General features: G+C 36.5%; 1 protein-coding gene across 8 annotated transcripts in view; it reads left to right on the top strand.

Moving 5' to 3' along the window:
* LRFN5 (leucine rich repeat and fibronectin type III domain containing 5) overlaps positions 1-27,754 on the top strand; it is a 272,499-nt gene that overhangs the window by 96,493 nt on the left and 148,252 nt on the right. For 2 of the 8 annotated variants that reach the window (XM_055130505.1, XM_055130506.1), the window contains one exon: positions 5,962-6,064. The exons of the other annotated variants lie outside the window; for them this stretch is intronic. The gene's annotated coding sequence lies outside the window, so the exon portion shown is untranslated. The remainder of the gene's footprint in view (positions 1-5,961; positions 6,065-27,754) is intronic. 8 annotated transcript variants of the gene reach the window in all.

Raw genomic sequence — 27,754 nt, 5'->3', positions numbered from 1 at the left:
TGTATTGCTAGATTCAAGCATGAAACTACCTTTGTGGAATAACTGTTATAAGTATTTCTAGGAGGTACACTGACTCTTCTCCCAAATGACCATGTTTTTCGTAGTTGTCACTACCAAATGACAACTTTTCTACATGATTTAAGTGATTAATACAATGTTCTATTAACACTGGAGTAATAAAAACAAGTCCAAAGGAGCCAGGAAAGGATACTTGCCTTGCATGCAACTGACTTGGGATCTATTTTTAGCACTCCATATGGTTCCCAGCATCCCATATGATTTCTGGAGTATCCTTGATCTGCCAGGAGTGATCCCTGAGCTCAGAGTCAGAAGCAAGTGCTGTGCACAGTTGGGTGCACAGTTGTTTTTTCCCTCCAGAAACAAAGTTTAATGAAAAATAATAGAGAACTATAAACAAACCCACACATAAAGTTTTTTTTTGAGATAAAGGTGTTTCTATTTGCAAACACTAAAATATCAATAAGTCAAGTTGTTAGAGTGTTCAGTACCATATAGTAGTTTTGCCTGCTGGTTAGAGGAAAATTGGTGCAATTTCTTTGTGAAACACTTTGTCATTGTCTTAAATTTGAATATGCTCATGTTTTATAACCTGACATTTCTACTATAGGAATATAATTTCAGAAAAATCACTCCATGCCTAGGAGGAGACAAGAATATTCATGACTACGTTTCTAGTAATGACTAAAATTCAGAAATAATCCAGATGTCCACACACAGAATAATGAATATGTAAATTTTGACATATTTATGCAGGTTAAATATGAGACATGATAGTGAAAATGAACTATAAATGCATAAAGATGAAAACTCAATGATATAATAGTATGGAAAGTATAAGACTCAGTATCATGATCTATCTATATGGGTGACCTCTGTAATGGAACAGGAGTTTGAGAGTCACAATCACTTTATTTTTAGATAATATGCACTTTGGAGCTTCTTTTTCTTTCTCTTCATTGTCTAACAAAACTGAATCATAATTCTCCCCAAGGATTTTTGTTAAATCATGAGTTTTATTATAAAAGCATCCATATGTTATTGATTTATATTCCCACAGGCAAGACTGTAATGCATGATACAAAATTAACAAAAATTGTTGCTAAACTTACAGTGTACATTATTTGTAGACAATTCCTGGTTAATGATTTCAGACTAAATTACTCCCTTCATCATAGTGAATTCTTGATGTATGGTCTAATAGGAATTTTATTTAGAATAAAAGTTTCCTGCTATTTTCTAAAATGCAAAAGACAGTAACATTTAAATTTAATTATTAAATACACTAAATATCATCATGATATTTTATAATTTTTTCACAGTATTATGATCACATTTCTCAAATTCTTCCAGATAATTGTGTTATATAAAATATGATGGGGGAAGTATACAGAGTGGTTGAAAGACTTCCACGACCCTCATAATTACATGTAATATATTCACAAAGGAAGGAAGTTGTCACTGTCACCGTCATCCCGTTCTTCATCGATTTGTTCGAGTGGGCACCAGTAACGTCTCTCATTGTGAGAATTATTTGTTACTGTTTTTGGCATATCCAATACACCACGAGTATCTTGCCAGGCTCTGCCGTGCGGGTGCGATACTCTCGGTAGCTTGCCGGGCTCTCAGAGAGGGCCGGAGGAATCGAACATGGGTAGGCTGTGTGAAAGGCAAACGCCCTACCACTGTGCTATTGCTCCAGCCCAAGGAAGTTGTATGTTAAAATGAAATGAAGAATAAATGAAAATAAAGTATTTATTTTTCTGACTATATGTAGTTCAATTATTTTTTTTTGAAATTGTCTGTTTAAAAATCAAAGAGGAATTTTACTAAAACCAGATATTTGGTATTATTTTGTTTTTCTTTTTGTTTCTTTTCTCTGTCATTAGAACATTCTATTTGTGACCCATTTTTTCCCTATCCTATGATTCATCTTTTCATGCTTTTAAGTGTGGTGTTAATATATCTTCCTATTACTGTGTGGTATTCACATTATTCTTTACAGCTATTAGTAATTGCTTTGTGTATTTTGATGATCCATCATTTGGTAAATATATGTTAATAAATACTACATCTTCTTATTGATTAAGTTTTGTTCATTATAAATGTCTATGCTTGCATCAATACTATTTGTTATACTGGAAATATATTTTACCAGATAAGTATAAATTTGCTTACCCTCCTTTAAAAAATTAGATTGTTCTTTGCTTGTAGGATAGTTTTATAGCCTTTTAATTTGTAGTAGAGATATTACAGTGGGTAAGGCACTTGACTTGCACTCAACTAATCCAGGTTCAATCCCTGGCATCCCAAGTGATTGAACTGTTTAGCACTGCCCAGAATGATGCATGAGTGCCAAGCCTGGAGTTACCCCTGAGCAACAACCTTGTGTGGCTGGAAAAAATATCACTTGTATCACTTGTCATCCTGTTGTTCATCAATTTGCTCGAGCGGGCACTAGTAACATCTCCATTTGTCCCTGTCTCGTGCTAGTGCACCCTAATGGTGTTTGCTCACTCCAGGAACATGAAGAGCCTCAAACTGTTCATTCAGGGTCTTAAGGAAGATGTCTGAACATCTCGTAGGTGGGCAGCCAGGCATTCTTTTGACATCCCGTGGAATCCAGTCGATAACAGCTCCAGTCCAGTGGTTATCTCCAATTCATATTAGTGTCCGGCCCATCTGATTTTTGACACCTTGGCAAATGAGACAGTGTCCCTAATCCTCGATTGTCAATGGAGGTCAGAACTCCAGATTCCTTCTCTCACTTGAGTGAAATGTGATACTCCAAGCATAGCTCTTTTGATTCCTCTTTGGGAAACCCTAATAGCGTTCGTTCTTATCCTGTTTTCATAGGGCCCAGGTCTCTGGGGCATTCTTAGTAGGGGAAGAACGGTGGAGTAGAAAAGATGTACCCAGAGCCGGAGGTTATCTGAATGCCTCAGTTATGTGTACCTTGGTCAAGAATACAACATGACGAACAACCTGGCATCTGAGCTGCACAGGAGGTTACAGTGGCGTGGAATGCCTTCAAGAGCGTCAAAGAAGTAAAAGAGGACGAAGGAAAAAAAGACCAAAAAATAATCAAATAAAAAATAAATTTAAACATTATATATTTTGAATTTGACCCTGTTTTATTCAGTGGTGGCTTCCTATCAAAAACAAAAGTTGAATTTATTTATTTCTTAATCCTTTCAGCTACTTAATGATGAATTCAGACCACTCACATTGAGGACAACTACTGAAACCTGAGTATTTATCGTTATTTTGTTTTTTTAAATTGTAATTTTTTTTATTCTTTGTTAATCTCATTCTCTGATGTCTTAGCATCTTCCTTTTGTGTCATCTTTGAAATCTTTCTACTATATATGTTTTTATGAATTTTTGTTTGCAGATTATTATGACATTCATCCTAAAGTTTTATAATTATAAACCATCAGGTAGATTAATCTTGAAGTCATTCTAATCCTCCACATTTTAAATTATTTCCTTCTAAGTCTAAAACTGATGACATTTTGAGAGAGGTAGAACTTATTTATTTAGTTTTTAATTTAATTTCACAGGAGTCTTTTTAGTATTTCTTGCAGGTCAATTCCTTACTTTATTTTTTTTTAGTAAAAAATACTTTATCCCTCCTTCAATTCTTAGTGACGATTTATCAGGGCAAAAGATTCTTCATTGAAAATCCTTATAAGGATCCTTATAAGGATTCTTCTTACTGTTATTTTTTTCTGTAAATGCTTTGAAGTATTTTCTCATATAGTTTTGAATGTTTAAATTGTGTGTTTTAGTATCTATTTTTTTATGTTTATTTTGTTTTGTAATTCTTATAGCCTCATATCTGGATGCCTTTTTTCTTCCTTAATTTAGTGACATCCTGGACCATTATTTCTTCAAATACGTTTTTTTATAATTATTTTTCTTCCATTCTTCCATTTTGGACTGCTAGACTGTGGGTATCATTATTCTCAAGGTTAATTTCACATAGAAATAATTTTTAAAAAATTTATTATCATTTTTGCTTGTCTCTTTGTTTTTTTCCCCCCAGTGCTCCATAGTTTTGTTTGCTGATTTTGTGAGCTGCTACTTCTGGTTTACAATAGAATCCATAGATCATGTCTCTTTTAGTTCAGCTATTATGTTCTTTGTTTATATTACTTATGTATGAAGTATTTTGTATCTTCTCTATCTTGTATTTACTATTTTGATTATCTTTTGCTGTTCAAGTTTCAATAAGCATCATTAGAACTATTAATCTGAATTCTTTATATAAGTCATCTAGTTTTGTTGCATTTAAGTTATCCTCTGAGGTTTTGCTTGATTCCATAATTTGTCTACTCATTTGTCTCCTTATTTTGTTTGAAGCTCTGATCCCCTCCAGGACAGGAATTGTGTTTTACTAAACTTTTTTTGTCTGAATACCAAGTATAAAGAAAATCATGTATGTTGACTGGAGCAATAGCACAGTGGGTTGGGCATTTGCCTTGCACGCGGCCGACCTGGGTTCGATTCCTCCGTCCCTCTCGGAGAGGGAAGAAGAGAGGTTTATGCTGAGAGAACTAAGAATTTCTGTCTCTAGAACTGTGGGTACCTGGCTATGGGAGAGGCCTCTACTAGGCTTATTTATCAGTCATAGGTTTCCCCGATGCTTCTTTTTAACATTGACCCCTTAGCTGTGATCGAGTTCTGGTCTGTAGCCTCTGGAACTTGTATTTTTCTAGTTCTTCAGGTCACTTATGTTAAACTTTTCCATTACGTGTAGACAGATCCATTTTAAGGGTTACATTAGCCTTCAGTAATTGTCTTTTCCATGTCAATTCCAGAGTCTGACATTTTACACATTTTATATTCCTAATAGGCATTGCTTAAAAGCATATTCTCTTGACCTCAGCAGCATTAATTTTTTAGGTCAGGTAAGTCTTTGTTGCAGAGGACTAGTCTGTGAACTCTACTTTGTTTGGCACAATTTCAGTCTTTACTTTGATATACCAGTAATATCTACCAATTTTTAAACTTAAAACTGTCTTCTGATAATGTCAAAATCCTCCATGAGATAAAATAATGTCTTATTGAGAAAGTAAAGATAAGAGTAAAGGAAAGAATATTTATCTTATTTGTACATACAAATTTTGAGGAAATAAGTTTGAATGGATTGAAAACAAAAGAAAAAAACTAGACCATGCAAACACCAAGAATTTAACCCAAATATTTGTAATTTTTACTTTGCAGAGTACTTCTGCTTTTTAGCTTCAGTCTCAATGCAGAAAAGTACTTTTACTACTGTATAGTATTAAGAGAATTTGTTATAAATTATGAGCCTGCTTTTATTAGTATTCTAATGTAGCACAGCAGGTAGGGCGGTTGCCATGCGAGCAGTCAACCTGGGTTCGATTCCTCCGCCCCTCTCAGAGAGACTGGCAAGCTACTGAGAGTATCCTGCTGGCACAGCAGAGCCTGGCAAGCTACCCATGCCGTATTCTATATGCGAAATACAATAACAAGTCTCACAATGGAGACATTACTGGTCCCCGCTCGAGCAAATCGATGATAATGACAGTGACAGTGACACCATTTTGCAACAAGAGCAGTGTTCAGACATACTCACTTATTAGAAAATAATTACTTTCTCCTACTATCTCCTACTATTCCAAAGTGAGCTATGTTGACTCCTCTTGAATGACAATCTAATTTTTCAGTCACTGTTAGATAATATACATTTTTTTATATTTCTTTCTTTACAGTAATAAAAAAGTTAGAAATCAAATACTCTACTCATATATTTTTCAATTTCTTATTTTTTGAAGTTAAATAATATCTTCTTTTACAACTCAGTACTATTTCAAACTCAAAAGAGTTGAAAGGCAGAGTGAGGATTGTGTTTCGTGTTTTTTTTTCTCATTTGCTTTTCTCCTTTTTCCTTTTTCATTCTTTCCTGGCTTGCAGTGAGGGAAGATTTTGGAAAGGAAATGACCTAGAGACAAAGAAGATGCTCACTGTTTGGATTGATGTTCTCTGGTCTCAGTGCTTCCTGGAATTGGTGAATTTTGTAAGCCAACTTTTCTTGTGAGATACTTTAGAAGCTAATTAAAGATAGTGATTTTTCATTATTCAGAGATTAAGTATTTCTTCTGGGCTGCAATGTATGATACTTGTTCAATTTCCTGACGTTCACCTCTTGTCTATTTGGAAGAACACTGAAATAAACCAAAGAGCCTCTTTCTAACCTCTAAAAGCATCAGTTTTTACATTTTTAATCTCCTCACATAGATATCACATGTCTAACCACGTGATATCCAAGGTTTCACATCTCATCTGCTAAAACTACAGACTTCAGACCCATCTTTGGTTAGAGTATAGTCCTCTATCATTGCTATGTTCCTAAGCATAATGCAGGCCATATAATCTCTGACATTTAGTTTTCCCAGCTGTAGTTGAGTATCTATGTGAATTTCCTATATAGCCTCTAAGAGGCAAGCATCAGTCTCTTGGAAAAATCCCTGATGATTCCCACTTATTTTAAGAAAGAGGATCTCATTCTCTTTTGTATGAAATGTAAAAGGTGATAACGCAACAATATTTCTCTAAATTGCTGAAAAAGGAAAGTCTTTCTACTAAGCTTTCTTTGGTCTCAAAATTCTTTTCTATTCAAGAAGTGGATGATAGGCCTAATGTTCCTAAATTGGCTTTAGATCACTAATATCCTGAGTGCTGTATCCACGTTCTATCTTTTGGCTATGGAACAGGAAGGTGCTTTTTATTCACTTTTGCATTGTTAGAGAACTTGGTGATGTCATCTAAAACTAAGAAGAAAGTGCCCCATTGACACATTTTAGAAATGGAAAAAAAGGAGACAGGTTGCAATTCATATTTTTCTCATAGCTCAGACCTTGAGAAGTAATTTTCCCCTCTATAAAAAACTTAGAGTCCTTTTCTGTTAGAAATAAATACCATAGTGCTTTATTGGACTTAAGTACCTAACAGAAAGTTCACAAGTCCTGAAAACTAAAGGTTCAACAGAACCGGGAATGGGTGACTTCCCCCCTTCTTTCCAACAACTTGGCAGTCATGCCCACAAGCCACCTCTGGCTGATACCAGATGATCTCATCAATGACCACAATCCAGAGACTTATTGTAAATATCTCAGATGAGAGCATAAAATGACACACCATAGCCATGCCACTGGACTCTGGGCCAGGCTTTTTACTCGGAGTACCCTGGAGGGGGGTGGGTGAGGCCCCTCCCTTCCCTAAGGGGTCCAGCCCCAATAGCTGAAAACCTCCAGAACAAAACTTAACTAAACAGAATCCTGGCCGCTCTCCACACACTCAGGCCTAACCTCACCCATGAGTGAAGCTATTCCTGGACTGATATCTCATACCTCACAGCACTAATGTTCCAGGAGTAGGGCACGAGATTTGATGGGGTTTAAAGTACAAGGCAACCAATCTTAGAGGGAAATATATTTTTGCACACAATGCATAACCTTTAACAGCATGTAAATAATCTTTTATAGAAGGACTTAGTAACCCCTGGGTGAAATACTGCAATCTTCATACACTTTCTTCTAAGGAAACTTGTGGAGCATTTTCAGTGGTTTATTCATAACAAATAAGACAAAATAAATTATTTTGCTTCTGCTTTGGGGCAGGGGTTAGGGCTTGGGATGGAAACTTCCAAAATATGGTGGTGGGAAGGTATAATAGTGGTGGGATTGGTGTTTGAATATTACATGTAATTAAATATTGTGAACTTTCACTGTCACTGTCATACCATTGCTCATCAATTTGTTCGAGCGGGCACCAGTAAGATCTCTCATTGCGAGACTTATTGTTACTGTTTTTGGCATATCCAATATGCCACGGGTAGCTTGCCAAGCTCTGCCTTGTGGGCATGATACTCTAGGTAGCTTGCCGGGCTCTCCGAGACGGGCAGAGGAATCGAACATGGGTCGACTGCGTGAAAGGCGAATGCCCTACCTCTGTGCTATCGCTCCAGTCCATTGTGAACTACTTTATAAAAATAAAATTTAATTAAAAAAGAAAGTTCACAAGTATATGGTTATGTAATATAAGTCTAGGATATGTTCTTACTTAGAGTTGCTCTTTAAAGCGTTACTGGTAAAATGAATTATTTTTAAAAATGGGTATTACACTTACTGAAATTAGTGAACCATATAATATACTATCAGATTGTGTCTTTTCTTTGATTTATTCAAAATATATCAGAAAAGGCAGAGTGTCTTTTGTTAAAAACAGGCAAATGCTAATTTTCTACCCATTTAGGGCTATATTTTACAGGTACAGTAATGTACATTACTTAAATCATAACAAAAAATGCATGATTTTTGAAATTTAAGTGAGTTTCATTATTTATTTTGCCACGTCTAGGATGGGAGCTCTTTCCATATAGGATACACATCATAGTTGATTTTCTCAATTCTCATTTCTTCTTGAGTGCTTTGCTGTTTGTGACCTAAACTGTTAATGATTGGGCAATGCTCTATATCCTAGTACTGATTAATAAAAGCCAGTCAAAATAACCCCATAGTCTTGTTAGTGACTGAACCCACAGCAACACTCTTAGCATTTTAATAATTGGCATTCCACTACTCCTATGTGACCAGTCATGTGATCTCTATGAGGCTCTTAATTTCGGTAAAAACAGATAATTTTTATGATTAGAAAGACTCTCAGGCTAGAAAGTGGCAGTAGTTGGGTTGGATTCTTGGTGTTACATACGGTCCCAAAATCCCCACCAGAAATGATCCCTGAGAACAGTCCACTGAGACCCCCATCCCACTCCAAAAGCCCCAACAAACAAAAACAAAAATAGAAAAAAGTTAAAAAGCTCCTGCAACCCTTCTTGCAGTAGGCAGAACTGGCAGAACTGAGGAGTCGAGCAGTTTCAGAAGTGGTTCTATAGCCTCCAGGGGAAGCAGCCTCAGGATTGAGCTGAGCAAGTTAGAACAGTGTGTCATACTGGAATCCAGTGACGTATTCACTGGGGGTGGAGTGCGGGGGTGGGGTGGGGGGTGCACTGGAGCACCAGGTTTTTGTAGCACACACTGTCACTGTAGCACTATCATCCTGTTGTTCATCTATTTGCTAGAGCAGGCACCAGTAACGTCTCCATTGTGTGATTTCTTGTTACTGTTTTAGACATATTGAATATGCCATGGGTAGCTTGCCAGGCTCTGCTATGCGGGCGGGATACTCTTGGTAGCTTGCTGGGCTCTCCGAGAGGGATGGAGGAATTGAACCTAGGTTAGCTGCATGAAAGACAAACGCCCTACCTGTTGTGCTATCGCTTCAGTACCAGGTTGTGTTCAGTAAACAGAAGCTGCCTAACCATAATGCAACAAATTTGGTCCCTGGCATTAGTATGTTCTTGAAAAAGCAGCAATAAGGTAAGGAGAGGAGTAAAACTGCAGTGACCTTTCTGAACTGCTTTTCCCCAGGAACTCCAGAATCAAAAGCTGGCAGAATATTCTGTCTTATGTCACCGTATAAAAACCAAAGAGACTTTGGGTACCAGCGATAGTAAATATGGGTCAGGCATTTGCCTTGCTTGTGGCCAATCTGGGTCTTATCCCTGGCACCACATATAGGACCACGCATACCTGCAAAAATGATCCCCAAGTGCAAAACCAGAAGTAAGTCCTGAGAGTCTCTAAAGAAAAACAAAAATAAAGAGAATCACTATGTTTAGGATTTTTTTTCTTATTATTTACTCTTTCTTCGACTTTGAACATTCATGTCATTTAAAAGGTAGCTATAAACTTATTTATTTTTATTTAGTTTATGTCTTTCCATTTCAATAAAAGTAGTGAATTTTGATATTTTATTATTTTAGGTGATTACTTTTTTAAACATATGATTTTTATAATGTAAAAATGCTTCAAGAAGATAGCATATTTTTAATATTAATATTGTGTGATGTTTTATATCTATTATACATATGTCTATTTTAAGAAATTACTGGGGAAATTATCCTATTATTATTAGAGCCATTATTCTAAGTCACCCACATACAACCTTTATTCCTCACTAATATTTTTATCATGACACCACTTAACTCACTTAGTAATCTTATAACCTTTAGTTTACCTTTAATAAAGAAAAATTTAACTTTATTGTCTTTAACGGTAACTTTTTTTGTCTCTAACAAATCTACAATTGTCTAAATCATTTTCCCTTATATTTTTTAGTACTTCATTATAGTATTTAAATATTTTATATGTCTTTATATTTTAGAGCTTTGGAAGATAAGGCAGAGTAGAAATAAATTAAACAAAGCAAACAGAGTTTTTTTTTTATTGAGTCACCAACGTGAGATACAGTTACAAAACTTTCATGTTTGAGTTTCAGTCAAGCAATGATTAAACACCCGTCCCTTCACCAGTGCACATCTTCCACCAATGTTCCCAGTACATCCCCCCACCCCTAACTCTCCCCCAGCCTCTATGTCAGACAATTTCCCTCTTACTCTCTCTCTACATTTTGGGCATTATACTGTTATCAATATAGATACTGAGAGGCTATCATATTTGGTCCTTTATCTACTTTCAGCACACATCCCCTAGCCTGAGCGATTCCTCCAACCATCTTATTGACTTAGTGATCCCTTCTCTATTACAGCTGCCTTCTCCTCCAGCTCATGAGGCAGGCTTCCAACTATGGAGCAATATTCATGGCCCTTGTCTACTGTCCTTGGTGTCAGTCTCATATTATGATATTTTATATTCCACAACTGAGTGTAGTGATTCTATATCTGTCCCTCTCTTTCTGACTCAAGTAACTTAGCATGACCATCCACTTAATAAGTAAATTGCATGACTTCATCTTTCCTGATCTTTCCTGACAGTTTCATAGTATTCCATTGTGTAGATTCTTTTTTTTTTTTTACCTAGTCCTTTGTTCTTGGGCGTTGCATTGTTTCCAGATTCTGTGTACTGTGAACAGTGCTGCAATGAACATACAGATGCAGATGTCATTGCTACTGCACTTTTTTGCACCCTTGGGATATATTTCCAAAAATGGTATTGCTGGATCATATGGAAGCTTAATTTCTAGTTTTTTAAGGAATGTCTACATGCAAACAAATTTTTAAAAAAGCCTAAAGCTTTCAGTAAAGTTCAACAAACAGGTCAGATTCTGCCTGAGGACACTATGCTAACTGAAATAGTCTATTGTAGATAAACAGATACTGTTAAATTTTCATAAAGTATCTAAAAAAGTCAAACTTAGAAAAAAAAGTGATTGTTGCCAGTTGCCAAGTTTGGGTATGGAACAACTAGGTTATAAAATTTCATTTAGAGACTAGGAATAAGTTTTATTGATATGCTATACAACATTTTGCCTAGAGATAATAGTACTATATGCATACTTAGAGATCTGTTTGGAAAAAATATCTCATCCAAAATGTTCTCATTGCAATTCAAAAAAAAAATACTAATGGTAACTCGTTCAATACAATATAATAAATGGGTTTTTAATGACTTATTTAGATGATTTTCCAAACATTGAAATTCATGGTTAATCTGTCATATTTAACAAAGTTTAAACAGTTTTTAAGTTTGGAATATGTCTTCTTGAGCCCATCAAATTGCAAACTAAAATCCTTTGAAACAGACTCTATATCCTACTGTGTTGTGATGAAAACTAAAATAATTTGCACTAAAATTTTTAAATAATGCTCATATGTATATGTGAAGTTAGAATTAAAAGTAGAAAGAAGTTAAACTACTGTATATTTTAAATAGAAAACAGTATAAAGTAGTTTCATCTTTTATTTTTAGAAAACAAATATACGTATCTTAAAAATATATTATAGAATTGTTCTTTCTATTAGAATACGTATAATCAAAGTAAACAAGGCTAAGAAATTTAAAATAGAAATCATATTAAGTGGGATGTAGTATCAGCATACAATATAATTTATAATTAAATTTAGAAATGTGATGAATGTGATCAGTGCTTTATCATCTATTCACATATCTTGTTCACACACTATAGTGTTGTCAGTTCTTATGTCATTTCTCCAAAGCCACAAACATTGTCTTTTTTATCTAGAGCAGATTTGGGTCACGTTAAGGGATTCTCAGGAGTAACTCTTGGTTCTTCATGCATAAATAACTTTTGGCAGTGCTGGGAGGACCATATGATATGAGAGGAATTGAACTGGAATGACCCAAACAAGGCAAGGACCTTATCTACTATACTATCTGACTCCTTTCAGCTGTTATTTTTACCTTGGCTCCACTAAAATATTTAGCTCCTAGTGAATATATTTGTTTTTCAGTTTGTTTTTGTTTGTTTATTTTGGCTAAAGTATAATATATATATATATATATATATATATGGGGATATTAAGAAACAAAGTCACGGATAAGAAATTAGGATAGCCAAGTTTGTAGCCCAATGCTTTTGTTCATGTCTTCAGCTTTCAATTTGTTTATTTGACTCATGCACTGTTTGGATTTGATATCTAACTGATCTTTATTTACAAATTTCATTTCTACATATTACATGGCATAATTTCTGCATTTCATTATGTCATCCCTAATAAGGTATCTTCTCATCTTTTCAAACTCATACCAGATATTTTCCACTGCCTCACACATGGGATTTAGCTAGACGTTTCAAAATAAAAGCCCAGAAATCATCCTTAATTCCTGAGTTTCTGTTATATATCTTTTAGGAGTTCAATATTTTCAATATGTATTCCTATTTTTCTTTTAACCTACTCAACTTGTCATATACCTGTAGATTATTGAATTACTATAAATCACCTGTGTAATTTTTACTGTAAATTTTTTGGTCAAATAATAACCAGTAAATATATTTCTTTTTTAATTTGTTTTTTGTTTATTTGTTTTAAGGGCCAAAATTAGAGATACTTAGTTGCTTTTGGCTCATGGGTACTGAGTCACTCAGGTCATTCTTGGGGACCATGAGTTGTTGGGATCAAAGGTGGACTGCTTGCATGGAAGACACAGCCACTCCCCTATTTAACTATATCCCAGCCCTACTTAAAATATCCTTTAACATCTTCCAGGCAATCTAAATTTACTTCAGGGACATCCAGGTTTCTGTATGCTGTCAGTACATCTTTATTTTATGTAATAATGGCACTACTCTGAACTTTTATATAATATTTCCTTTTTCTTATCTTGGGCAAATAAACATGTTAGAAAATGATATTCTTTGATGCATTAACTTCTTAGATGCTGAAAAGAAAATTAACATACATTTTGTTGAAATTTCTCATGAATTATTTATTTGGTTGTGCTTTTACCTAGTTATTTAATAAACACTCTTATGATTGATGATGCATCTGCTGCCTGAGCCCATGTGCTGCTTCCGTCCATGTGGCTGAGCACATATGTCGCCTGAACACATGTGTTGCCTGAATTCTGGGATGTGTGTTGTGGCTCTCTCCACCCTTGGAGAAGCCTGGTTCTCTCTTAAACACGATACTCTCCACTTTCTCCCTTTTTCTCTTCCTCCTTCCCTTCAAAACCTCCAAATAAAATCTGTTTTACTTCAAAAAAATAGAAGTGATTGATGATCATAATATAATATAGCTTATAAAAAGTACAACATTACTTAGATATAATATATTTTATAAAAAAATACAACATTGACTTGTTGGCTAAGACTATCCCCATTTAGACACAAAGGGTGATGCACAGTCTTTACTTTCATCAGTTTTTGTTTTCAAGATCTTTGCCCCTGAGTTTGTTACTTTATTGACTTAATTGTTAAAAATCATACATGATGTCTTTATAATCACTTTTCTTTCTATAAAGCCTCTATTTTTTCCTTCCCAAATTCCTGTCAACCAAATTTCCCTTTCTTAAGGCATGTAAGTTTGGTAAAATTCAATCTTTGTTAAGTAAGAAATATACTTTTTCTTGCTTATGTGCCTTAGAGCAAGTAACACAAGTGACCTTTCAGGAATATTCTAGAAATTATATATATATGTATAACCAAATCTATAATTCATTAGTTTCAATGGAGATACTATGCTGCTAAAATTAAAGTTCTGTGTGCTCCTGTAATTGCATATGAACAGTAATTGTCACTCTTTTTTTTTCTTTGCTTTTTGGGTCACACTGGCAATGCTCAGGGGTTACTCCTGGTTCTGCACTAAGAATTTACTCCTGGCGGTGCTCAAGAGATCATATGGGATGCTGGAAACCGAACTCGGGTCTGCTGTGTGCAAGGCAAACGCCCTACCCTCTGTGCTATTGCTCCAACCCCAATTGTCACTCTTCTTAGTCATAATTTCTTTGCATCTAAAGAAAGGTTCAGGTTTTTTTTTATTTTATGTCTTAAAGGCCATCATAGGAATAAGTCACATACCTTTGAAATATCCTTCAAACTTTGACTTACCATATTCTTCTCTCTCAAATTATTCTGTTATATAACTTTTAGTTTTATTTCTTAAGCTTATAGCTTATCCCATATAATTATCATATGAGTAAACAGAATGAATAAATATGATAATATAGTAACATAAGATGATATACATCTTAGTAAAATATTATATCAGTACAAATGACATTTGTTATAGCAGCATATACATTTGGCATCATGCAAATAAAAATATAACTATGTATAGAATAATTAATTTTATGTGATATTATTTCTTTGGCTTTTCTCCACCTTTTTTGGTATATTTTATTTCTATATGAATGTAATTACAGAGTAGGGTCATTTTGTTACAACTTAGCATTTTGTTACACTTAATGAAGCTATCAATGAAGATAATTTAAAAGTCAATTTTATGTTAAAATGGTGAACTGTTCATTGATAATGATTAATTTTATGTAGCATTTAACGTAGAAATGCTGTAGAAATGTCAAATTAGTAATTGAGAAAGACCAGACAAAGTTAAGCAACGTGGCAAAAATAATTAACAACATAGAAATAACATGGATAATAAAAAAATTTCAAATATTCAGATTTGAAAGCTGAAGCATATGAATCTTTGTACTGGCAATACCTTTGGCTGCACAGAAGACTTTAAGCCAAAGCCTTTTATTCTCTATATGCCAAAAATATGCCAGCTGTGGAAGTATTGAGTTGTTGGGCATGTGTATGGGAGGTGTAAGGTACGGATGTGCATGCAATCATGGAGATGACTATTCTGTTATTTCAGACTAGCCAGTTGCAGCATGGACCGCACTTAAAATTCCACAGTAGATTTAAAAGGTTTCAGGATATATTACTTTCTAGTGGTAGTATTAGAGTGATCGCTGAACAGGAATAATAAATAAATATATAGTTGCAATTCAATTGGCAGAACCTGGCAAGCTCCCTGGGGTGTATTCAATATGCCAAATACAGTGACAATAACAGGTCTCATTCCCCTGACCCTTAAAAGAGCCTCCAGTCGTTGGGAAAAAATGAGTAAGGAGAGGCTGCTAAGATCTCAGGGTTGGGACGAATGGAGATGTTACTGGCGCCCGCTCAAGTAAATCATTGAACAACGGGATGGCGGTGATACAGTGATATATTGAATTATATACATATTTTGAAGTCTATCCATCCTTTTAATACCTTTGCTTTAGAGGTTAATTATAAATACTTTTATTTGGATAGTAAGGCATTATTTATTGTTATTTATTGGTTTTTGTGGCCATACCCAGCAGTTCTCAGGGCATAGTCCTGACTCTGAGCTCAGGGATCCTGGTGGGCTTGAGAGAACATATATGGCAACAGTGATCTAACATTGGTCAGCCATGTGCAAACACCCTATCCGCTGTACCATTTCTCTAGAGACATAGTTTTTTCTCCAAGACATCTATAGTAAAAAGTACGCAGGATTCTCCACTACCCCCTCCAGGGCTTTGTAATGCATTGCTTAGTAGCATTTAGGGTTTATTGGGAATATGTAGAGTCTGCTGTAAGAAAACATGTTAGGTTGATTTGGGTCTATTTCCAGTTTGTTGTTGTTGTTGTTTAATATATTATTCCTAAGAAATTCATTCTTATCTTTTTAAAATTCATCTTTACTTTTCTTTTAGCTTTATTCAACATTAAATATCTCTAAGGAGGTTTCTTTTCTTTCTTTTTCTTTTTTAAGTCTTAGGTAGAACTTCTATTTGTGTTTGATGATGCAGTTATACAAACCTATCCTTATTTTCAGGTCAGTTCTCATTTAATGGAGAGATTCTTCTGATGATGTTAGCAATAATACTCCTCTGTGTGTGTCTTTTATGAAATTTAAAGAGCTGTACCTTACTGGGCAATCTGCCATTAATCCCATTTATTGGGTAAATTTGCAGGGTCAGCTAACACTAAAAGGACATGCAGACAAAATTAGTTGGTGTTGCTTCTTTTTTGAAGAAAACACAAATAACATGCGGTAACTACTTCTTTGAGAATTCAGACTAAACAAAAGAGAATCTATATCCAGAGTAAAATAAAAGCCCAAATATAATCACTCAGCAAAAGATCTAACAGTGTCTAGCCTTACATAGATAGATCAACTTAATGAAATCAAAGAATCACAAAGAATGAAAAACATATTTACCGTTTCAAAAAATTATGCCCCAACATTCAACTATAAAAATTAAACAAATATAAACTCATTACCTATCTATATTTTATTATGTGAAATATGAAAGATAGACTATGATCCTGGTCAGTAGTTTTGTTTTAATTAAAACTCAGATGTCTTAGAAAGTAGATTAATAAACTTTAATACTATCTTTAGTTACAGAGGAATTATATTATTCTAGATGTGTAACTTTCTCTTTAATTCTTTATGATTAAGAAAATCTACCAAGCTCACTGCATAAGGTTGGGAAACTTTCCAAATTTTATAGCAGTATTCATCGTGAAGCCAAAAAATTTTATGAGTCTCTTGGTTCTAATGTTCTTAACTCAGTTGAATGTCTGAGCATTTTAAATGAGAGGCATTTTTATCATTTTGATAAAAATGGCAACTTTAATTTTAATGACTCCATCAAAAATTGATAAGTATGTTGTTTTGTGAGACCTTTCAAAAATAAATCTGCTAAACAACAATTCTAGAGATCCATTTATTATTAGATCTCTTATTATCCAAAAGCTCACTTTCAGCACAGCACATAATTATTTACATATGACATGTCTATTACTATTTATTTTTTTTTTAAATTTTGGGGGCCATTCCACATGGGGAAAGGAGAAATAATATAGGGGTTAATGTCCTTGCTCTGCACATGAGTACCTGGATTTCATCCCCAGAATCACATATGGTCCCCAGAGCATTGCCAGGAGTGATCATTGAGCACAGAGGTAGGAGTAATGACAGAGCATAGCTGGATGTTGCTTCTCACAAAAATTTTTAAAAGAGGGCTTCAAAGCATTCATGTCATTCATTTCCATATTATGGGTATAAATACAACCATGTAAGGTGATAATTGTCTTAAATGGATGTCTTTTAAATCATTTTATTGCATAGCTGCTATAAAATGCTAGTCTTTAAAACTTAAACTAAATAGAAATGCTCATTACTGAACAATACTTTGACAATTATTAAACATAATAACTATGTCTGTCTCTATTCTGTTCACAATTTCTTATCATTTTAAAATTTACTTTTAAAGCTTACTAATTTACAAAATGTTTTAATGGCTCATAAGAATGGAATGCTCTGTTAAATTGTAATAGAATGATAGATATGGTCCTCATACGTCAGTAAGTAGAAAGACAAAAAAGTCCTAAGTATTAAGTTTTTGGCATATGGAAACTAAAATATGACTTATATCTGAGGAATACCAGTTGATTATTGACTTACTGTGAAAAGACATGTCATTACAGCAAAACTAGCATTTAGTGATTTCCCTATCTTGTAGTTAACCCACTCTGGGAAATGCTGGGAGGATGACTAGAGGCCAATTTCAATGATTCTTATCTAGTTGGTGCATGTGTAACACTTTACTGTGATGGTCCAGCAGTGCTTCAGTGCTTGAAGATAACCACAGACACACTATATGGTGTTTGGGGAGCTGTGGTGACTGGGCTTAGAACTCAGGCTTTCACAAATACTAGCATATATGTGCTTTATTACTTGAATTATCTCCAAGGCACTTAAGAATTTTATTTATTTAATTAATTAATTTATTTATTTTTGCTTTTTTGGGTCACACCCCGCAATGCACAGGGGTTATTCCTGGCTTTTCACTCAGGAGTTACTCCTGGCGGTGCCCAGTGAACCATATGGGATGCTGGAAATCGAACCTGGGTTGGCCAAGTGCAAGGCAAACACCCTCCTGCCTGTACTATTGCTCTAGCCCCCACTTAGGGATTTTATAAAACAACATTCTAATTTTTAAAACATTTATATGTTTTAAAATGATATAATTTTTGTTTTTATGAAAATATTGTGATGTAATCTCTTGCATATTTTTATGCTTTAAAGTTATTTTGTATTCCTTGATTAACCATCAGAAATATATACATAATGAATAAATTTTACTTGTATTTTTCATTAAACTCTCCAAAATGGTGTTTTTGAAAAACAAAGATTTTTATAATAAACACATAATTTGAATATAACTTTTCTTTTTTGCTTTTTGGGTCACACCTGGCGATGCACAGGGGTTATTCTGGCTCTGCACTCAGCACTTACTCCTGTGGGTTCTCAGGGGAGCATATGGGATGCTGGGAATCGAACCTGGGTCAGCTGTGTGCTAGGCAAACGCCCTACAAGCTGTGCTATTGCTCTGGCCCATGAAGTTAAATTTTTCTTCATTGATTATTTGTAAATTTATTACAACTCTGTTTTAATTGAAATCATCCGGTTAGTGATTTTCTGATCTTGTAGTGATTTCTCTATTAAAATCTTGTAACTAAATAATACCTACCATTCTTAGTACTATGAGCAAAATGGTGATGTGATATCTTGGTATAGTTACAAAATAAGGAAAAAACTTATTTTTATAAAATCAAGTGCTAAAAGTCAATTAATTTTCTGGACAGTAGCAAAGTGTGAAAGAATTATGCCTAAGATCAATATCTGAGCACACAGGTATTTGTCATTATAATTTGCAAATTTTTTGTGCACTATGCTTCTATCATATATAAAGTCGGTTTTTTTCTATAATCTTAGATTCAGCATATTATTCATTTTCTGACTTTAAAATTTATTTGAAATTTTAATAAATTTGTTGTTTTGAGAGAGGTTTTATTTATTTATTTATTTATTTATATATTTTTAATTTATTTATTTTTAATTAGAGAATCACCGTGAGGGTACAGTTACAGATTTATACACTTTTGTGCTTATACTTCCCTCATACAAAGTTTGGAACCCATCCCTTCACCAGTGCCCATTCTCCACCACCCGTAAACCCAGTGTCCCTCCCACCCTCCCCAATCCCATCTCCCCCCCACCCCACCCTGCCACTGTGGCAAGGCATTCCCTTCTGTTTTCTCTCTCTAATTAGCTGTTGTGGTTTGCAATAAAGGTGTTGAGTGGCCGCTGTGCTCAGTCTCTAGCCCTCATTCAGCCCGCAACTCCCTTCCCCCACATGGCCTTCGACTACAATGTAGTTGGTGATCGCTTCTCTGAGTTGACCTTTCCCCGGAACGTGAGGCCAGCCTCGAAGCCATGGAGTCAACCTCCTGGTACTTATTTCTACAGTTCTTGGGTGTTAGTCTCCCACTCTGTTATTCTATATACCATAGATGAGTGCAATCTTTCTATGTATGTCTCTCTCTTTCTGACTCATTTCACTCAGCATGAAACTTTTCATGCCCATCCACTTGACTACAAAATTCTTGACCTCCTTTTTTCTAACAGCTGCATAGTATTCCATTGTATAGATGTACCAAAGTTTCCTCAACCAGTCATCCGTTCTGGGGCATTCGGGTTTTTTCCAGATTCTGGCTATTGTAAACAGTGCTGCGATGAACATACATGTGCAGATGTTGTTTCGATTGTACTTTTTTGCCTCTCTGGGATATATTCCCAGCAGTGGTATTGCTGGGTCAAATGGGAATTCAATATCTAATTTTTTGAGAGTCGTCCATATTGTTTTCCAGAAGGGCTGAACCAGTCGGCATTCCCACCAGCAGTGAAGAAGGGTCCCTTTCTCCCCACATCCTCTCCAACAGCGGTTGCTTTTGTTCTTTTGGATGTGTGCTAGTCTCTGTGGTGTGAGGTGGTATCTCAAAGTTGTTTTGATCTGCATCTCTGAGAGAGGTTTTTTGACTGCCAACTATATTCCAACCATTTGTGTTAATTCTTCATTTGAACATTTTTACTGATTCTCCTGTAAAATAATATATGAGATAGAAATTTTCCCATAATTATAGTTAGTAGGTGAGAGAGTCAAAATTTCACACATTGCTCTTTGCTAGTGTTATACTATCTGGATATAAGACAGATCTGTATTGATTATTCTCTTGCTACTCTGAAGCCTATGTTGTAGGACACGAAAATCTTCTAACTGAATCATCTTCTACCTGAATCAGCTTTAATTTCTGCATAGGCTTTTGTATATCATAATAGTTTTAATGTAATTTTAACTATTTAACACATTTAATTTTTTTCCTCTCACTCTTAAACAGTTAAGTAGGATTTAGCAGATAGCTTGGCAAAGGAGAAGAATAAAAAGAATATTCCCTATTAAAGATGAAACCTTCAAAGTCTTCACTTGTATCTCCTGTCATCCTGTTGATCTTCGATTTGCTGAAGTGGGTGCCAGTAACATCTCCATTCGTCCTTGTTACGTGCTGGTGTAGCCCAATGGTATCTACTCGCTACAGGAACAGAAAAAGCCTCAAACCATTGGTTCAGAGTTTTGACAAAGTCTGACCATCTTGTAGGTGGCTGGCCATGCAATCTTTTGACATCCTGTGGAATCCAGTCAGTAGCAGCTCTAGTCCAGCTGTCTTCTCTAAATCACATTAAGTGTCCAGCCCATCTGATTTTTGATGCCTTGGCAAACGAGACAGCATCCCTGATTGTTGATCATCTACAGAGGTCAGAACTCCAGACTCCTTCTCAAACTTGAGTGAAACATGATACTCCAAGCATAGCTCTTTCTATTCCTCTTTGGGATACCTAAATAGCGTTCTCATCCTGTTTTCTTAAGGCCCAGGTCTCTGAGGCATATGTTAGTGCAGGAAAAATGATGGAGTCGAAAAGATGTCCCTGGAGCCGGAGGTTCTTCATCTTCTTAACCACTTCTTCGATGCTCTTGAAGGTGTTCCACGCTGCTCTCTTCCTCCTGCACAGTTCTGGTGCCAAGTCGTCCCTCATGTTGAGTTCTCCACCCAGGTACACATAGCTGCTGCATTCGGAGATGTTTCATTTCGTTGAGAGAAAATGGAACGTCAGGGACTAGTTCGTTTTTCATGAACATTGTTTTGGTGAGATTCAGCTACAGTCTGATCTTTCCACACTCTCGGTCCAAGTCGGCCAGCATTTGTGCTGCTTGTCTGATGTTTGGTGTTATTAGAACTATGTCATCAACGAAGTGGAGGTGGTGTAATTGCCAACCGTCTATCTTCACTCCCATTCCTTCCCATTCCAGTCATCACATGACATTCTTGAGGGTGGCACTGAAGAGTTCCAGTGAAATAGTATCACCCTGCTGAACCCTTCTCTTTACATCAATGATCACTTCCTTGTAGAATGGTGAGATAATGGTGGTGAATCCATAATACAGCTCAATGAGAATCTTCATGTACTGAATTTGAATGCCCTGTTTGGCTAGGGCTTCAATGACCGCTTCAGTCTCAACAGAATCAAAGGCCTTCTTAAATCAATGAATGTTAGCCAGAGCGGCATCTTGAACTCTTGCAAAACTTCAATGAGCTTGGTCGCTGTATGGATATGGTCGATCGTGTTGAATCCTTTTCGGAACCTGGCTTGCTTGCCTGGTTGTCTTTTGTCTAGTGTTCTGCCTATTCTATTCAGGATGACTCATGTGAACAACTTGTAGACGAACGACAACAGGCAGGTTGGGCAATAGTTGCCAATGTTGTGCATGTCTCACTTCTTCTACAACTGAACAGTCCTGCTGGTTTTCCACTGGGAAGGAACCTTGCATATGAACAGGTAACATGTGAAGAGCCGAGCCAGGGTATTGACGAGTACTGGTGGCAGATTTACCAGGTGTTTGGGTCTGACCTTGTCTGGACTGAGTGCTATATGCATCTTTACCTACAAAATGTTTTGTTGGATTTCGGAAGGGAAGACGTTGGGAACGATATATCCATCCTTCGGAGTTTGGTAAGTGGACAGGTGGATGTGGCTGTCAAAGAGATCCGAATAGAAGTCATGAGTAATCCTCTTCATTGCCCTTCTGGATGATGTGATAGATCCATCAGGGCGTCGAAGGGCAGTCATCTTGGTCTTGCAGTTGGCGAAGGAAGGGTGAACATTGTGAATACTTTTCCAGGCTTCTGCCACATCAGCCAACATTGCTGCCCTTGTCTCTTTGAGGCCTTCCTTAATCACTTCTCTGCACAGCGTTGCGAGCTCGGATGATAGCTTGTGATTGTCTGCGGCTCATGCCAAACCACACTGACGAATGAGCTCGAGAGATTTCAAAGGCAGATGTCTGTTTATGACTTTCCCACTCTCAGCATTCCTCATGCAGTCATGGAGGTGCTGAACCAGTCAATCGTATTCCTTGTCATTGTTGTCAATAATGGCATCTTCCCACGTTCCTGCAATAGTGCAAAAAGTTCCCAGTTGGTAGTCATTCTGGGAGTTCTCTTCTTAAACTTAAACTTTGCAGACTTTTCTACCCGCTCTGTGAAGTATAATTTTCCACGAAGGAGATGGTGGTCCAATCCTGTTTGGAATTTTGGGGCAATAGCAACATCAGTCAGGCAAAACCTTCAATTGTATATGGTCAATTTAATTGTGGAAGTGTCCACGGGGAGAGTCCCATATCCAACATTTAGATTCGGTCTTCTAAAACTCTGAGTTACCATGGATGGTCTTGGTCAACATGATGAACTCAGTCTCTCACCCTGTTCATTCCATTCTAGGCCATGGGTCCCAATGTGGAGTTCTTTGGGCAACCTTTTCGGTCCTATCTTGGCATTGAAATCCCCAGCAATTGCCTTGTAGAAGGTGTGGTCTTCTTTTATAGAACTTCTCCAGCTCCATGTACAACTTCTCAATTTCTTCTTTATCGTAGTTGGATATTGGTACATAGACAATGAAGATACAAACTACTGGCAGTGAGCAACATCTATTCAAGAGTAATCATCCAATTTGGGTTGTTAGGCATTTGAATGAATCAATGCTCGTGGCTAAGTTCGTGTTGAAAAGAACACCAACACCACCAATGCTTCTGTTGTTGAATGTTCTGAGGAACAGTTCTTCTCCAGTGTTGATATGGTTTGATGTGATCAATGCCTTCTCGTTTTAGTCAGACCAATGATGCCATACTTGATCTTCTGTATTTGCATCATCAGATCCTCGATGGATGCTTCCAATACCAGTGTATGTGTATTGAAAAGTACAGACAGTCATTTTAGCTCTTCTTCATTTTGGCAGTCTAGTTCAGTCCTGAGATTTTTATCAGCCTCTCCTTGCTCATCCTTCGTAACTCAGCCATACTGGGGGCTCTATCCGTGTCAGGCAGATGAGTCCCATTGTTGTTACTGTTTTTGGCATATCTCATATGCCAAAAGAAGCATCACAGAACCAGCTAAAGCAGAACTTTGTTACCTTGGACTCCAGGCTCAATGAGGAGTACCGGAAACAAGATCCTCTGTCTTCCTCCTCCAATCTCTGGCGTCCCAGGGCTCAAACCCAGATGGCCCACGCTCCGGCGCCAGATAAATACCTCATCAACCAACCTCCACTACCTCCATTAACCAGTCACTGCCATGCTCCTGGCCATTGTTTGTACCATAAGACACTTAATACTCATTTTCCATAATTTTCACACCATATTTGATGGGGTTAAAATATGGTGTGAATCATGGGAACTCCTATAAGGGCTATTGGAGGCCGCCCTAAAAGTCTCCATTCCTCTCTGAGAGCCCAACAAGCTACCGACAGTACCCCACCTGCACGGCAGAGCCTGGCAATCTACCTGTGGCATATTCAATATTCGATATGCAAGCTCTCCAAATATCCAAAAAGAAAACTGGTTTGAAGCTTTGCAAGTATAATTCAAGATTTTAAAGCTGTATTTGAAAGTCTATGGCACACATAGAAATTTAGGGCATAAAGAATGGTAGAAGGCATATGTTTATGAGCCTTGTATATCATTCTAGAATTTTGTATGTGACACATAATTTAATTTTCACTTTATAGAGATCATCATCACTGTGGTTGTACAATAAAAATATGTAGGATATATATTAAGATAAGATAATAATACAGATTCTATTTATGAAGCTCTATTGTCTTTATTGCAGGTGAGAATGGCATACTAAATTTTGATAAAGGTAGTAAGGACTTTGTACAAATGCAACTAGGATGATAAAATGATTGACTCAAAGAGATTTTATTGCTCATATGAAATTATTTTCATTCTAAAGTTAATGTATTTATTGCACTTATTATAAAATAACAAATAGCATATATTTTAACAAAACAATCTCAAAAATGATATAATTGGATACATGCACTTTTACATATTGAGTATATATTTTTTCTACTATCTATTTTATATTAAAATCAGAATATATTTTTCTTTTTTAATTTTTTTAAGATACTATGATTTATTTACATAGCTGTCCATAATAGAATTGTTTCAGGCATACAATGCTGCAAGAAAAATCTCACTATCTTTCTTCCCACTGTACCTGACATGCTCCAACCTGACCCTTTAGCAGGTATATAATAAATTTATTTTGTATTACTTGATCAAAAAACCTTAAGTAATAGCACATAGAATTACCCGAAGATAAATCAATGAAAATCAATTTGTGATGATTTTTCAAACCTATCTCAATCTAGTAGAGGACAACAATATACAATATTAGTGAGTATTAGTGAGTTCCATAAAGTAAATCAATACCATATGATGGGAAGCTTGAGCTGGAGTGATAGCACAGCAGGTAGGGCGTTTGACTTGCATGCAGATGACCCAGGTTTGATTTCTCCGCCCCTCTCAGAGAGCTGGGCAAGCTACCAAGAGTATCTCGCTCACAAGGCAGAGCCTGGCAACCTACCCGTGGCATAGTCGATATGCCGAAAACAGTAACAAAAAGTCTCACAATGCAGACATTACTGGTGCCCACTCGAGCAAATCAATGAGCAAGGGATGACAGTGATACAGTGATAGAGTGATGATGGGAAGCTTATCCTGTCCTTTAAAAGGGCTCTTTTAATGCTTCTTGCAATACTGGTTTCAGTGTTATGAATTTCCTGAGCTGTTGCCTACCCATGATATTATGCATAGTTCCTTCAAATCTGAATAATAATGTAACTGGGCAGAGTATCTTGGTGAGGTGTTCGCTTCATTGAGTTTTTGTACTGTGTCTGTACATATTCTTCTGCTTTGAAGAGTCTCATTTAGTAGATCTGCTGTATATCATTTGGACTGTTCTTTGTATTTAAGTTCCTTTACTGATCTCGTTGCTTTCAATATTCTGTCTCTATCTTTAGATATACTTATTTTGAGTATAGTATTTTGAATTTTTTCAATTTGTATCACTGTCATCCTTGCTCATCGATTTGCTATTTGGATGTATTTTTCACTGAAGTTCCTCAATGTTTTGCTCAGTTTCCTTTAATCTATTGTTCAGGTCATCTACTAACTTTTTTTTTTCTTTTTGGGTCACACTCAGGGTTGCACAGGGGTTATTCTTGGCTGATGCACTCAGAAATTACTCCTAGGGGTGCTCTGAGGACCATATGGAATGCTGGAAATTGAACCTGGGTCAGCTGAGTGCAAGGCAAATGTCCTATCAGCTGTGCTATTGCTCTAGCCCCGGGTTCTACTAAATTTTTTTTTGTATCACAATTATATTCTTCATTTCTGGCATATCTGACTAATATATTTTTCATTTTGACTTTCATACCATATTCAGCCCCCCCCCACTTCAATCTGTAGTTTGGTTTACAAAGATTTATTACAGACATTTATTATCCCAACATCAATCCCACCACCACTGTCACTTTCCCTCCACCATTGTCTCCATTTTTCCAACCACCCTTCAAGTATGTCCCCATAGTAGACCCACACAAATGTATCTTATATTGCTTGTTACCATTATTAAGTGGCTAACAGATTGTTTTTTAAAAAAGTATATTTCTGTATAAGACAATTTGTGGAAATTGTTTGCATCTTACCATGGGGTCATTAAATCCTCGTCTGAGGGTTAATTAAGTTATTGTTGTAAGTTAAGGCTTTTATTTAATGTCTTTTATCTTTTTGAGTCACACCCATTGATGCTAAGAGGTTACTCCTGGCTCTGCACTGAAGAATTACTACTGGTGGTGCTCAGAGTACTGTATGGGATGCTGAGGATCGAACCCCGATGGACCACGCAAAAAAGCAAACACCCAAAAGCAAACACCCAACTTGCTGTACGATCACTCCAACCCCTGTTTTAAAGATTTTTGTTAGTTGAGACTGGTTGGCTTCTCTGTTACATTTTCATCCAACTGATGTGCTACTACTGGGATAAGTGTAGACTTGGGGGATGTTGCATTGCTGCAAATGAAGTCAGGTACTCCATAAAATCCAGATTATTTAAGTGATTGTCTTGTTGGAGGCATGCTGGTGGCTTGGGTGTGTGGGAGTGGCAGCTGGGCTTTCTTTAGGTGGGAGCTGGCTTTCCGCCCCCGCCCCCACCCCCGCACCTGTACCTTCGAGAGTTTCCCAGCGGTCTCAGCTCTGGAATGAGTGCCAAGAAAGTTTTGTTAGTAGATGATCTCCTTTGAGAATTATTTCTGTTGGACTCTCATACTTTCTCGTGCTTCGATGTTTACCTGTGCTCTTGTTTGAACTCATAAACATCCTCATCCAGTGTCATTAAAGACCCTGTCTGAGGATTTACTGGTGTTTATGTCCTCAGTGCTACTATTCTCAGTCATTGATCTTGGTGGGTTTCAGAATGTTTTCTCCATTGTTTTTCTAGTGTTCTTATAGTTCTGTGGGTGAGTCTTTGTAGTTAATCCCCTGGGGATGTGGAGAGAGATTAGTTAGAGGTTGTTTTCTGTCTTTTCTGCCTGTCCTTAGGAATGATAGGAAGAATATCTATGTGCTGCATGTAGTTTTTTGAGTAAATCCATCATGTGACCACATGTTTCAAGAGCTTTGATGTGGGCTCATCCTATGACACAGGTTGGGTGTAGAAGTGTTGGGACGCAACCAGTGGAGAGAGTTTCTGCTTCTCCATTCTGAATAGGTCCAGTAGTATCAGCCAGAGGCAGCCTCACCTGGGATGGTGGAGCAGCAACAGAAAGTCAGAAAGTATGTTGTGGGCCCTTAGTATGATGCAGGTTGAGTGTGGCGGCCGCTGGGACCTCCCTGAGAAAGAGGGGCTCTTTGTCCCACTGGATATTGCCTCTTTTTAAAAAACGAAATAGAATTAACCATTTTGCAACTTGGGTTTATAAAGTAATTGTTAGATTTTTGATAGGTAAAAAAATTTTTTTTTGCTTTTTTTTTGAGTCACACCCAGCGATGCTCAGGGGTTACTCCTGGCTCTGCACTCAGGAATTACTCCTGGCGGTGCTTGGGGGACCATATGGGATGCCGGGGATCGAACCCGGGTCAGCCACGTGTAAGGCAAACGCCCTATCTGG

The sequence above is a fragment of the Sorex araneus genome, chromosome 3 (assembly GCF_027595985.1).
Source record: "Sorex araneus isolate mSorAra2 chromosome 3, mSorAra2.pri, whole genome shotgun sequence".
Taxonomy (NCBI): Eukaryota; Metazoa; Chordata; class Mammalia; order Eulipotyphla; family Soricidae; genus Sorex; species Sorex araneus.
The sequence above is the reverse complement of the archived record's forward strand: the minus strand, read 5'-3'. Positions and strand labels throughout refer to the sequence as shown.